The sequence below is a fragment of the Schistocerca americana genome, chromosome 2 (assembly GCF_021461395.2).
Source record: "Schistocerca americana isolate TAMUIC-IGC-003095 chromosome 2, iqSchAmer2.1, whole genome shotgun sequence".
Classification (NCBI taxonomy): domain Eukaryota; kingdom Metazoa; phylum Arthropoda; class Insecta; order Orthoptera; family Acrididae; genus Schistocerca; species Schistocerca americana.
The window spans coordinates 516,433,893-516,448,148 of NC_060120.1; positions in this window are offsets into that span (position 1 = coordinate 516,433,893).

Genomic DNA, 14,256 nt, shown 5'->3' on the forward strand with positions numbered 1-14,256 from the left:
ACATGATGTTTCCTGGTCGGTGTTCCAATCTAGTGACCGATTTTGCAACCAAATGAAATGACGCACGCTAGAGACCGCCATAAGCAGTTTCCGACAGTTTTTACTGCTCCTGTTGTTGTGAGACATGAGGCTCTTTCTACTGCAGCGTTTGTAAAAATTATGAGTTCTAGTTCTGTATATTTCAGAGCCGTATAATATGTTAAAGCTATTTGGAGAATACTGTTAATTCTTCAGTATCAGGGTTTTATGGTTAGTAAAATTCTGCGCATTTTTAAAATGAGCTATACATGATGTTTCGAAAGTGATGGCCAATATTCAGGGATACGATAGGAATGATCATTCCAAACAAAAATCTAAAGTAAACATGTGCTCTAAAACGCATACTTCAAAACTTATGAGCACTTATTCATTAGAAGAGTTGTGTCAAAGTAGCGAAGATGAACAACTGCTCATTGGTCTTCAGGTACACATTTTAGAGCACATGTTTATTGGACATTTGTTTCCTGTTTTGTTCCATACTACCACTCCCAAAATATGGAAAGCAAAGGCCTTGCAGTAGAAGAGATTTGCTTCAGAGTATCGAAGATCAATAATTGCTCATAGCTCTTAAGGTATGCCTGTTACAGCCCATGTTTTCTTGACGTTTTTGTTTCGAATGATCATTCCTGTCACCTCACTGAGTATTGACCATCACTTCTGAAACATTCTGTACAACGTGTGGACAGTTAAGCCATACATCATTCGTGCACTATCTTGTACCCTGAAATGGAAGATTTTCTACCATGGAACGTGTACTGTTTGCAAATGATATTAACTTCTGTAATGACTAAACTTTTTCCCTGCTTTGGAAATGGAAATTTGTGTTAGTTGCTATTAGATTATGTTTCAAAACTTTTTGAACATGTGATCGATTTATGATAATACTTCTTTTGAATTTGATTTCACCTACTGATTATTGGGCAGCAGTATCGAAATTATGTACCATGTAGACTATTAAATATACTTTTAAATTTGAACATAATGTTGGTTTCTAGGGACGTGGCCTGTTGTATTGTGGAACGGTTCTTCATATATAGAGAAACATTACTTTTCGAGACTAACTTCGGTAATTTCAGAAAAATACTACAGCAGACATAAAGTGAATGTTATCGTTTCAAAATGAAATAAGAAAAATGTCGAACTTCCATTACAAGGCTGGCTAGAGGCGAAAACTTGAAAAGTGTACCAAAGTACAACACTTTCCACTATGAGTAAAATCATCATTACGTTTTTACAACTCCTTCTCAGTGGCGATCGCCTGAATGTTGTACTATATGTTTGTAAAACCGATCTGACATAGTATACTAGATTTCAACATGAAAAATCCGAACCCTTGGAATTTAATAACTGTGACTATTTTTCGAACAAAAGGAAGCACAACAACGCCAGAATGGCTTCAAACACATTTATTACAACGAAATAATGAAAAAATTAATTTACATGTAGTCTCCACCTTACGGACTAAATTTATTAACGTCATATTTTCTATTTTCCTTTTCAATGTCCGCTGTCGATTCTGCATACCCTAATCGTAAGAGTTGGGATATTGACTCACTGAAAGGAAGATTAGATAATTTACCCAGTTGTAATTGAGGATACCGACAAGTTCAAACCAAACTTAATTTTTTTTCTTCAGAACAAAATCTCTTGCTTCGCAATAGAACTATTTTGAACTGTTCTCATTGTATTACGAGAACATAATTTTTTTAAACGATTCTAGAAAGACTACTCGCCCTGTATGATAATCTTAAATCCATTGCACAGTGATTGTTTTGCTTGAGCTATTCACTGTTGCCATAGTTATAGAGGATTTTAGTCGGAGGGGAACACGTTTTTCCCGTATTAATAACTTTTCTAGAATGTATCCTTCACTCTCCAGAATAGCGAAAACTGCTGAGAAACTGGCTGTTTCCATTAAACGGTGAACCTAACAGGAACTTGAAGTCAGGTTTCTCCCTTTTCCAATCAATGATGTCACCATGAGACCTATCCAGGCAAGACTAATGGGGAAGCTACTGGCAGACTGACGCTAATGTTTGGAACTGACGCGTACGTTGGTACCTTGATTGGAAACTACGCGGGTATCGAGTTCGAATTCCAGGTCTACATACAGAATTATTAATAATTATATCAGCAATTTTGAAATTAATATTGTGTATCTTGACGGCAGTAACGCAATCACGTAGATCCTTGCTCCAAAGCAGAGAAAACAGCAGGATGACTAAAACACAAGATAGTATAAGAAATATTGTATTCAGTTTTCTGAGCCTACATATTCCAAAATATCAACTTACCTGTGGCTGCACAGTGAATTCTCACTAGAACGTCCAAGCAGTGAGTTACGAGCTATGTGAGACCGCTTCTACAGAACCCGCCTTCTCCAAGACATGAGTGTCAACTACGCAGTAACGCTGCAGCAGACCAGCGATTCAAGAAAGAATCATCCCCTTTCCTTGTGCTGGAATTAAACTTTTGTCTCGAACCATTTGTCTGTAAATTGGACGCCGAAAGTACCATGTACATTTCAGGCATGACATACAAGCCAGTCACCAAAGAGCTCATTCAGGAATTGACAAAGTGTCTTACAAAAAGTTTATACTAGAAACTTCTTTATATTTGTAGTTTATAGTTTACAAAATTCATGAGATAAGCTACAGTTGCTGTGACGTGAATTCGTAAAATGTGTTATTGATTAAGTTGAATGTAGTAAAATAGACATGTGCCAACTGAATGTAGAACAGCCGTGGTGCCTTTTATAGTACCACCTGAAAAAGTTCCGCCGGTATAGGTGCGGAACATTGCGGAGACGTAGATGTGAACAGCAAGCAAGCGAGGCGCAGCGCCGCCTGCCGTGCTGCATACTCGCTAGGCGCATTGGCCCCCGGGCTGTGTTCGAAATGCTGTGCTGAGACCTGAGAAAAGTGCTGCCGCACGAGCTGACCTTCCGTAAGCTTTTCAGCGCGAGTTACAATAAATTTAATTTGAATGTTAGCCTATGTAGTTAGTGGTCTACATCATTCAGTTTGGCACATTTCTTGAGAATTATAGTACTGCTTGCCGGCCAGGGTGGCCGAGCGGTTCTAGGCGCTACAGTCTGGAAACGCGCGACCAATACGGGCGCAGGTTAGAATCCTGCCTCGGGCATGGGTATGTGTGATGTCCTTAGGTTAGTTAGGTTTAAGTAGCTCTAAGTTCTAGGGGAATGATGACTTCAGAAGTTAAGTCCCATAGTGCTCAGAGCCATTTGAACCATGGTACTACTTGTTCACGACCTCCTAACCGATATCTCTGCGATGTTAGGGGGGGAGGGAGAAACAGACTTCACCCACCAAAGCCCTCAACACATTGACAACTGCGGGGAGAGGGGGGCGGGGGGGGGCGCCCTATCAATGTTCTTACTGCTTCGATACTACGTCGTACGTCGCTTGATAATCGTAACGGCTACTGTACACGCACCCACCCGCCCACCCACCCACCCACCCACCCACCCTCCCACACACACACACACACACACACACACACCCACACACACACGCACACATTCACGCTTGCGCGCGCGCGCCCGTGCGGAGAGTCCAACGGGAACGCCCTTTGGCATAATTCTGGGCTTGAATACGCACTCTTAGTCGCGTACGGTTCATTGCCTGATCTCACTTCAATCCTTCATACTGTGCCATTTGACTCGGTGTTCGAATATTGCTTGGTTAACGGGTTTCACTCTTCCGGTGTTCACCCTGCACTGATTTTGAGGGATTAGTGAACTTTTGACTTTGTCTCTAGCCAGCAATTCACTACATAAACACAATCGTTACTAACCACTTGCAGCTGCCATTTGTTACACTAGTAACAGCATCACTGCATATTTTAATACATACGCCGAGTAGGATAGTTAGGCGACCACTCGCTCAGGGCGTCATGAACAATTAGCAAACTGTATACGATGTGTAGCCTGAAAATGGAATATAGCGAGTAAGCTGAAACTTTCTGAGCTAGGACTCCCATAGATCGATAGAAACTTAAACACTATTTCCAGAATCCGTTTGGAATGCGCTGTTGCTTATTTGCTTACCGGATGCCTCAGTTTCGTTTCAGAGCTATCCAGATATACTACAATCATTTGCAAACGTTTACATCTCCATACAGCTCGACCGTGGATTTGGGAAACCTTAAGAACACTTTAATAGTGCTGGGCATGAATAACGAAATATATGAAAATATTATTTTAGAAGCTTGCTAGTGAATACCAACAGTATTTGAGGTCTCTGAGATAGACAAACATAACATATTAAGTCACACAGTGAAACCTTCTTTCGTCTGTTGTCGGAGATGACGTCTCTCGTGCACGCGGCTTGAATCCAATCGCTTCTAGCGCGAGACAAACTACTTGACGTACGGTACCAATAAATCGGGAAACGTTTATTGGGGGAAGCGCATCATTTATTGCCACTTCTACACTTTTAAGAATTCTTTGTGAGGGTTGCCAGCCTCGCTTTCATTAGTGACACAAGTTTCAAGTTACCCCAACACCAAAATATTAATGCTCTGCAGGTATCTGACTGCATTTGGAGATATTCAAGTCCCTGATCATGGGATTCAGAGACCCGGTCACAGGACAGGTCAGCCACGCTATTGTCGGCACAGCGCCTCCACGAGGTTCCTTGCAGCCCGCAGAAATTCGCGGAAAGACAAAACGGAGCACCAGATCAGAACTTCATTGGTCAAGAGACACACCAAAAACAAAACACCTCAATTGTGAATGGAAACGAATGCAATTTTTGTGCATCAATGAGAGCTCGCCTAGTTCGCCACCTCCAGCTGAGCAACTTCTCCGCAAAGCGACACGCGGCCTCGGTTTGCCGATAGTGCACACACCCACCAAGCCGCAAACACGATGAGAAAATGACAAAAAGCAGACCTCCACGCCTGCTCATTGGAAGACACCAGCTGTTTCTTCGAAGCTTTCCGTGCTGGCAAAATAACCATATCTACCACTACGCATCGCTAATTCAGAAGTATGAGACACCTTTGTAGCTCCATTTCGCCTGGAAGGGTCCATAACTTGTCTCTTACATCCTGGAGTGCTGCGTGCAGGCTACCACGTTCAGTGAGCACCAAAAAGCTCTCAAAATAATTTAAAATTCGGACTTTTCAAACAATTAGTATCGAGATCATTATCGTTGGTCATTCCGTTTTCCCGCTAATAGCACGACTTTGGAAAATAATACTTCCTACTAGGAATATTTGCAAGTTTGCTTTCAACCTAGTAAGCTCTTGTCGAAACAAAAAACATGTATTATGAATATCACTTGGCATGTTCGCGGGATAAAAACAAGAAATGAGCTGATGACTACCGAAAACGAGATTCCAGCTGCACAGGCTCCAGCTTCCCTAACAGCCAAACGATACATCCATCTAACAGTCAGGTCAAATCTCAGAAGTAAATAAAATTCCTATGGATATTAAAAGAGGCATTGTAAAGTTCACCCCTCGAAACATTCGCGTCTTCAGATTATTTACGACTTTGTTTTCCTTAATCCCACGTATGCAATGACTATCTGAAAAGAACGCAGTATATAAACAGACTTCCACGTCCACTTTTAGCAAAGAATAATCATCTTCTGGACGTTGTAGCTCTTCTTACTTTCCATACTTGTCAATTAAAATTATGCAGAAATTCTGTTTTACTCAAACATGTTTCAGCTCGTTCTGTACTATCTTCAGTGGGTTATCTTGGTTATGCCGTTTAAAAATTATTATGACATGTTAAAATTCTGTGGATGTCGCATATGAATTTCGTCTTAACGTCCATTAGAAGTACAAATGAATGATAAATAGGGGTTAAATTTAATCTTAGTTTTGGTATATAACTGAAGACGTATGGTACGCATCTGTTCCATTAAATACTGCACGTTTAAGCTATGCTGAAATGAGACCTACAAAACTAATTTGCAAATAAGATAGCTGTAAGGTTGTTCTCACAAATCTGATGGTAATGTTATTAAGTATGGTATTTTTAAATGCGTCTGCCTTCGTAACTTAGTGGTCAGCGCGGCTCACCGTCATGCCGAAGACTCCGATTCCTGGTACAATCAGGGACTTCTCCTTGATGGCAGGACTGCGTGCACTAAGCCTCGTGAGACCACCTGGGTAGCTACTCGGCCGATTAGTAGCGGTTCAAATTTTAATAAACCCGACACCGAGCAGACGGACTGATGCACGCCTGGGAACGATCAAGGTTCCCTAGGCAACCGCAGACATTTCTCCATGAAGGCATTGATCATCTTTTCTCACAGTGGGACAGATGTGGTCACAGTTATGGCGATTACGTTTGAAATAATGAACGGGTTACTCAGTTTTTCCGTCTGTCTCGCTTTTATCTGAGTGCCTCTTAAGTAATTGTCGATTTATAATTGCAGAGCTATTACCATTGAGGTGGAAATGTTACGTTCTCTTTAAAGAAAGTAGAGTAAGGAATGTATAACTTAATTCCAAATTAGTGTTCTAAGGCTTATTACATGCAAATCAGTATTCTAGGTCTAAATTTCGGAATAGCATATTGTGGCCCAACTCTGTAATATGAGTCTTTAACTGTACAAGGTGATATTACCAAGAGATAACAAACTGCAGGAAACGATCCCTGAGAGTAAAGTGCAAAGAAGGTCATGTAGATAAATGGCAACTTGAAGGTGGAGATAAAAGATCTTTGACAGTATAGGTAGCAGTGACACCACACTTTCGAAAACATCAGGTAAGCGGGGAAGTTGCGTCTGTACTTGTGTTCTAGATTCACACTAAAGACGGCAGTGAGCTTGTGTCATCATGTAGCAGCCACATCACCCTTCGTACCACCAGAGGCACGTCTTAAAGCAGGGGAGGCAGAGTTACCTGCAGGAAGTGCAGATATGCCTCGCTGATGGCACGCTGTGGAAGAATAAATGGTCCCCCGAGGCGGTTGCCAATATTCCCCGCACACGCACTGTGACTGAATCGGTTCTGATATTTCGTTGCCACCATACCGTGGTAACCCACTGGTGTGTACTGTGAAGGTTGACGATACCACCACTCTTGCAGGCAGCCAGATCTGTGAACAGGACAGATAGCAGAAATCGCAGCACTATAGTAGCGTTTGTGACGAATGAGCGACTGAACGGTGGCCGCGGAGTTAGGTCGGTAGGTAGTGACATGGATATAGCAGTTGTTGTGGAGAATGCTCCACACGGTCGTCTAATTTACCCCACGCTGACTCGCTACCCAACTGGAGCTGTTAACCGGTGTCACTGTCAAAGATCTTTCATTTTCACCTTTAAGTGGGTGTACTGCCCTTGGAACGCGTTTCCGGCCATATATTCATATGACTCTTTTGGTCCCTATTCTCTTAGAAGACGTTTCCTGCAATTTTTCCCCATTTACTAAAATCATCCGGTAAATGTAAACCAACGTAAAACTGAAAACCTAGTTACCACTCTTCTGTACAGGTTAATTATGATGATGATGATGATGATGATGATGATGATTGGTTTGTGGGGTGCTCAACTGCGCGGTTATCAGCGCCCGTACAAATTCCCAATCGTTGCTGAAACCAATATTGCCACTTTCATGAATGATGATGAAATGATGAGGACAGTACAAACACTCAGTCATCTCGAGGCAGGTGAAAATCCCTGACCCCGCCGGAAATAGAACCCGGGACCCCGTGCTCGGGAAGCGAGAACGCGACCGCGAGACCACGGGCTGCGCACCTGTACAGATAAGTTTAAATCTACTTCTACAAGATGTTGTGAAGCGATGACAACTCTCTGACAGAAGACCAAACAAGACACACAGCAATTCAAAGAAATCAAAATGTCTCTGAGCACCATGGAACTTAACATCTGAGGTCATCAGTCCCCTAGAACTTAGAACTACTTAAACCTAACTAACCGAAGGACATCACACACCCATGCCCGAGGCAATATTCGAACCTGCGACCGTAGCGGTCGCGCGGTTCCAGACTGTAGCACCTAGAACCGCTCGGACACTCCGGCCGGCACACACAGTAATTGCTGATACACTTTTGCGTACAGCAAAAGTACACTAATGTAGTAGAGAAGGATGGAGATTTGTAGTGAAGGTGAACGGTAATGTACAGGAAGTGGCGAGTGCTGGGTGTGCCTCACCGGTGCCTTGCGATTGTTGGCCGTGTCCCGCTGGGACGCTGTGGGCGAGAGCACCGGTCGGGTTTGCTGCCCGTCTGGCGCGCCAGAGGCGGGGGCCAGTCTAGAGGGATCACTTTGCAGCGGGCGCCGCCCCGGCTCTTCGGGAGCCTCTGCCCGCCTGTCGTCCCTCGGACGAAAACGGCCGTGCGAAGGCCGCCGGCCGCCCGTGTCGGGAACGAGACATCCAAGAAGCCGAGTCAAGGCCACCTCGCCGCGCCGCGCCTTACGTAACGGCTAATGATCCAAATTCACTGCGTAGCGCCGCCTCGCCTCATTTCCAACAACAATAGCCGGCCGGCCCTTGGAAGGCGGCGGCCGGTGCCGCCGCCTCGGGGGCCAGCAAGTCGGCTCTCTCACCTCGGCACGCCGGGTAATTACAGACAGCCGCGCTGCTCGTCTTACAGCAATTTAACTTCGACTAACGCTGCCCCGACGCGTTAGCAGCCGGCTCGGCACGTATCCCGTTATTTCGCAGCTGTACTGTTTATCGTGATCCTAGGTTAAATGGAAGGTGGATATGGTCCAAGAGTTTCGTTAAAGGGCGTGTGGTATCTTGTAATAGTCTCACCTGACGAAGGAAGCATCTTACAAAAGGTGTGGAGCTTTCGTTTTCGCACGAAGCTACTGTTACTAAACGGTACCTAAGTAACGTAACCAGTACCTACGTGTTACTACTTGCAGTAAAACACATATGAGATGTAATAAATTCAAACGCATTTTATTAATTTCGTTATTACATTTTGTACTTGTAATATCTCTTTATATTGGGTGAATTATTCGATACAATTCTACCCTTGAATGACGTTTACTAATTTTCTATCTTCATACTCGCAGAATCCATGCGCAAAGTAGTTTCATACAATAGCTATGCCATGAGCGCATAATTATTCTTTGTAGTACTCTCTCTGGTGGTCGTTAGAAAACCTCTTATATATATATATATTGCTCCTTCATACAAAAGGTGTGTAACAATTTATATTATTTGACATTTGAGAATTAATGATATTCATCGACATATTGCGTAGTTGTTAATCAGAAGGGAAGTACCGAAAGACTGGATACGAACCTGCATTTAATAATCCAAGAGCTCCATTACTTCTTCGGAAGGTTAAACTTCATCAAAGCCAAATATCCGCTTGATCTGAGGTTTCCCGACTGATTATACAACGCTCCCAAAATACGAGGCATTTTATTTGTACAGATTAGTAGACTGCTGCGAAGCACGAACCTGCAGAGGAGAAGAATCATCGCCTGATTTCATTCTAACAAGTAACATTTCTGAATCATTCTGAGTGACTGAGTTATGACTGTGTTTCCTATTATGAATGATTGATTGCTCGAACGAATTGAGAACTACATAACTACATAATTACATAGATAGGAGGAAAAATTACGTACTACTATTTTTACTTGTAAGTGCACAATTTTTAAACACTATTTACTCTACTGAATTATATCACGACAACATTTTGCACACATAGGAGTTCTCAGCGTTTTCATTTGCCCTCGAGCCCCCTTCCGCCACCGCCAGTTCCCCTTTTCCCTCGTACACTTTCACCAGTGTCAGTTTCCGCTGCTGACTGTAATTCGCACTGACTAGAAATCTCTCACTTGTGCGCCCGTCAGGTACAAGCTACAAGGGGTCGCTACTAGCTGTGATACGCCCTGTTTAGAAATCTTACCACCTCTGGCGCTCCTCTGTGACAGACACCTCAAGTGGCGGCTTCCACGACATAAACCGGCACTTTCAGATCAACCACAGACTGCCCAATAACACAGATCAGATGCTATTAATAGAATAGACGTAGTATGTGCTAACTTTATTCTGTTTTTGGACTGATTTTATTCTGGTGACTACAAGCAGATCTTGCTTTGTAGTTTGTATTCTAATTGCGTTTTTCAGCTATGTATGTAGTTACTTGGGCACAGCTACACATGTCATAGTGCGCAAAATAAAAACAAAATGGAAATAAGTAACAGCCAATGCAGCAAACTTATTTCTTCCAATAAAAATTATTCTGTCCACTGAAGACAAATTTGACATAAAAAACTAATTGCATCTAGAACGTAAATAAATATTATATGACAGCAAGTAAAAGGTGTCTACAGTTTATGTAGTCGCTGCGAAAAATGGCCACAGCAACAAAGTTGTTGGCAAATTATTTCGTATCGCGCGTAGTAGAGAACAACAGAGGCAAAGCCTGACACAATATGGAAACACACAGTATGAAAACACTTTCGTATTGCGAGTGATTTCCTCGAAACTAATAGGTAGACATCCAGCCAGAGATCTCTGCAAAGTCATTGCTATTCATTCTGAAGATGCGAGCAATGTAACTAATGGCAACCGGGAACTTATCCTACTACTATTACAGCATTTAATCTTCATGGATGGTTTTTGATGATCCTCTGACACAATGAAGGTAGAACATTTTTTCTTCCTGAAGCATAGTTCGTAGCTGCTCTAGGAAGTACTTTTAATAGAACTTGTAGAATGCTTCGTTGCATTCTTCAAAACCGTTGAGATCGTCGCACCGCCAATACACGGAATTCATATGGGTTTCTTCGAAGGACGTTTGTTTTTAATATCTTCCATTATATCGAACGTAAGATCTCGGCTGTTATACACCTTAAGAAAAAAAGCAACGCACCACGAAGAAATTATCCGATTGGGACGGAAATTGGTAGACGCGATGTACAAATGACTACAGTGTCAGATACATTGGATGATTTATTCAAGAGAAAGAGCTTCACAAACTGAGCAAGTTAATAACGCACTGGTCTACCTCTCCCCTTTATGGAAGCAGTTTTTCGGCTAGGTATTGACTGATAGAGTTGTTGGAAGTGCTTCTGGGGGATATCGTGCCAAATTATGTCCAGCAGAGTTTTAGATCACCAAACTTCCGAGCTGGTTGGAGGGTCCTGTCGATAATGCTCCAAACTTTCTCAATGGGGAAGAGATCTGGCGACCTTGCTATGCCAGGCAGGATTTGATAAGCATAAAGAGAAGCAGTAGAACCTCTCACCGAGTGTGGGCAGGTATTATCTAGTTGAAACGTAAGTCCTGGATGGCTTGCGATCAATGGCACAAAATGGGGCGTAGAATGTCGACGTTCTGCGGCGCCTTGTCACGTTTCGCGCGGCTGCCCTCGTCGGCAGTTCGAGTCCTCCCTTGGGCATGGGTGTTTGTGTTGTCCTTAGCGTAAGTTAGTTTAATTAGTGTGTAAGCCTAGGGACCGATGACCTCATCAGTTTGGTCCCATAGACCCTTACCACAAAATTCTTCTGTGCTTTAAGGGTGTCGCATATGACAACCAAAAGGGTCCTGCTATGAAAAGGAATGCCACCCCACACCATCACTCCTGATTGTCGGGCCGTATGGTGGACGACAGTCAGGTTGGTATCCCACCCCTGTCTTCAGACACATCTTCGCTGGTATCGGATCTCAGTTCAAAGTGGGACTTATAACTGAAGACAATTCTACTCAATGAGATTCCAAGCCGGAAACTATCTGGAGATGTTCTAGCTGTGGGTTACCAACCTGCCTGTCGGCCGCTACCAGGAGCGATGGTCTGGGGTGCCATTTGTTTGCTTATAGCAGGGCGTGGAACCATTAGGTAGCTGGAGGTGGTGTTGGGTAAAAGAGTCTATGCTGGGACTAGTTCATGCCACTCCCTTCTGCTTACCTGCAAATCTGAAAGTGAAATTTTTGTGTGCGTATTTCCCTGTTGACTTTGAAATATACTCTTATCTTCAGAATGGAGATTTTCACTCTGCAGCGGAGGGTGCGCTAATATGAAACTTCCTGGTAGATTAAAACTGTGTGCTGGGCCGAGACTCGAACTCGGGAACTTTGCCTTTCGCGAGCAAGTGCTCTACCAACTGAGCGACACAAGCACGACTCACGCCCCGTCCTCACAGCTTTACTTCTGCCAGTACCTCGTCTCCTACCTTCCAAACTTTACAGAAGCTCTCCTGCGAACCTTGCAGAACTAGCACTCGTGAAAGAAAGGGTATTGCGGAGACATGGTAGAGCACTTGCCCGCGAAAGGCAAAGGTCCCGAGTTTGAGTCTCGGCCCGGCACACAGTTTCAATCTGCCAGGAAGTTTCATACTCTTGTCTTGTTGTCGGATGTGACAATTGAGGAGAACTGGTAGTAGCTATATGGAGAAGGTGGATGAACTGCTAGCAGTGGACTTCTTACGGTCCAGTTGTCAGATTTCGGAATGTTTCCTGAAAGTAGAGAGTTTGAGGGCTTTTTCTTATGGACTACTGCGATGTGAAGCTTAATTCTGTCTCACGGGTCTAAAGGAGGCTGGCACTCCTCATTTGTATTTATTTGGTAAAGTAACAGTGCAGGAAATTAGTCCAGTGTTTCCACGTAGCGGAGCAGTACTTCGCTTCATCGGTTTCGCACGCAGCACTTCCGCACACGGATTTAGGCCGCGGCAGCGAGAATGATTTCGCGCTGCGCTACGAAAGCTTAGAAGGCGGGCGAAAGGAACGTTTCAACGGTAGAGCTTGCTGACTTCGTGTGCCAAATTTGTAATTCGCTGGCGGAGTCCTTTTCGGGATACGATCCGCTGGCAGAGTCCTTTTCAGGGGACGCATGCGGCAGCGGCGCACGCCGGAGGTGGGGGCGAGGCCGCGCAGTGACTGCCGGCGGACGGACAGGTCGGCGCGTCCTCGCAGAGACGTCAGAGGGTGTCAGCTGCTGCCAGGGCCGCGCGCGGCTGCTGCTCTGCCCCGCCCTGGCCGGCCAGCCTTTCGCTGCTCGGCGCGCGCCCGGCTGACGCGCTCGCTCTCCTCGCCCTCCTCTCCGCGCCTGGGCTATCTGCGCAGTAAATGCGAAGGTCTGCCGCCGGTCAGGCCCAGAGAGCGGAGCGCGGGGCAGGGCAGAGTACCAGAGCAGCCGCGGCCGGGGCGTGGCCGCCGCGCCGCCGGCTCACGCTGCTAATTGGGACGGTGGCTTCCATAGCCGCGACGTGACGTGGGAACTCAGCCACCGCCTAACGGCCTGCCTGTCTGCTATAGAGCGGCGTCGTTCCAGTGCAGACGGATCTGTCACGTCGGCTCTTTTACGAGAGTTGTACGGAAAGTAAGGTCCGATAGGTTGCGAAATAGAAAATCCGTTGAAGCTTTGCACAGATGTGATGGGCAGTGTCTCTAGTATGCTAGTATCCCCGTGGATCGCGTCACGTCCTCTTCTCAATTCCGAGCGTACATTGAGCACATAAAGATGCCTAGAACAGCAGAGTCTCCCGCAAAGTATGGATGCACGCTGAGAAGTTTCGCCCGAGTTCGTACAACCTCACGTAACCTAACTGTCTGCCTTCCCTTCTTCACGACAATTCTCCTCACATTACAGTGGCAGTCAGGACGCCCCCGTGAGGATCACACAGCCCGGACTTGGCTCCCTTTAATGTTCTTCTCTGCTCACATAAACTGCTAGCTATGAAGAAAACAATTTTAACACAGACAACAAGCTGTACATCACCGCAGAGACGTCTCGGAAACCACAGGCGGCTGCCTACTACGACAAGGGTATTGGAAAGTGAGTATAACGCTATGACCAATGTCTAAGTCGGAGCGACGACTATACTGGGTGTTAAAAAAAGGTACGGCGAAACTTTCAGGAAACATTCCTCACACACAAATAAAGAAAAGATGTTATGTGGACATATGTCCGGAAACGCTTAATTTCCATGTCAGAGCTCATTTTAGTTTCGTCAGTATGTACTGTACTTCCTCGATTCACCGCCAGTTGTCCCAATTGAAGGAAGATAATGTTGACTTCGATGCTTGTGTTGACATGCGACTCATTGGTTTACAGGACTAGCATCAAGCACATCAGTACGTAGCACCAACAGGTTAGTATTCATCACGAACGTGGTTCTACAGTCAGTGTAATGTTTACAAATGCGGAGTTGGCAGATGCCCATTTGATGTATGGATTAGCACGGAGCAATAGCCATGGCGCAGTACGTTTGTATCGAGACAGATTTCCAGAACGAAGGTGTC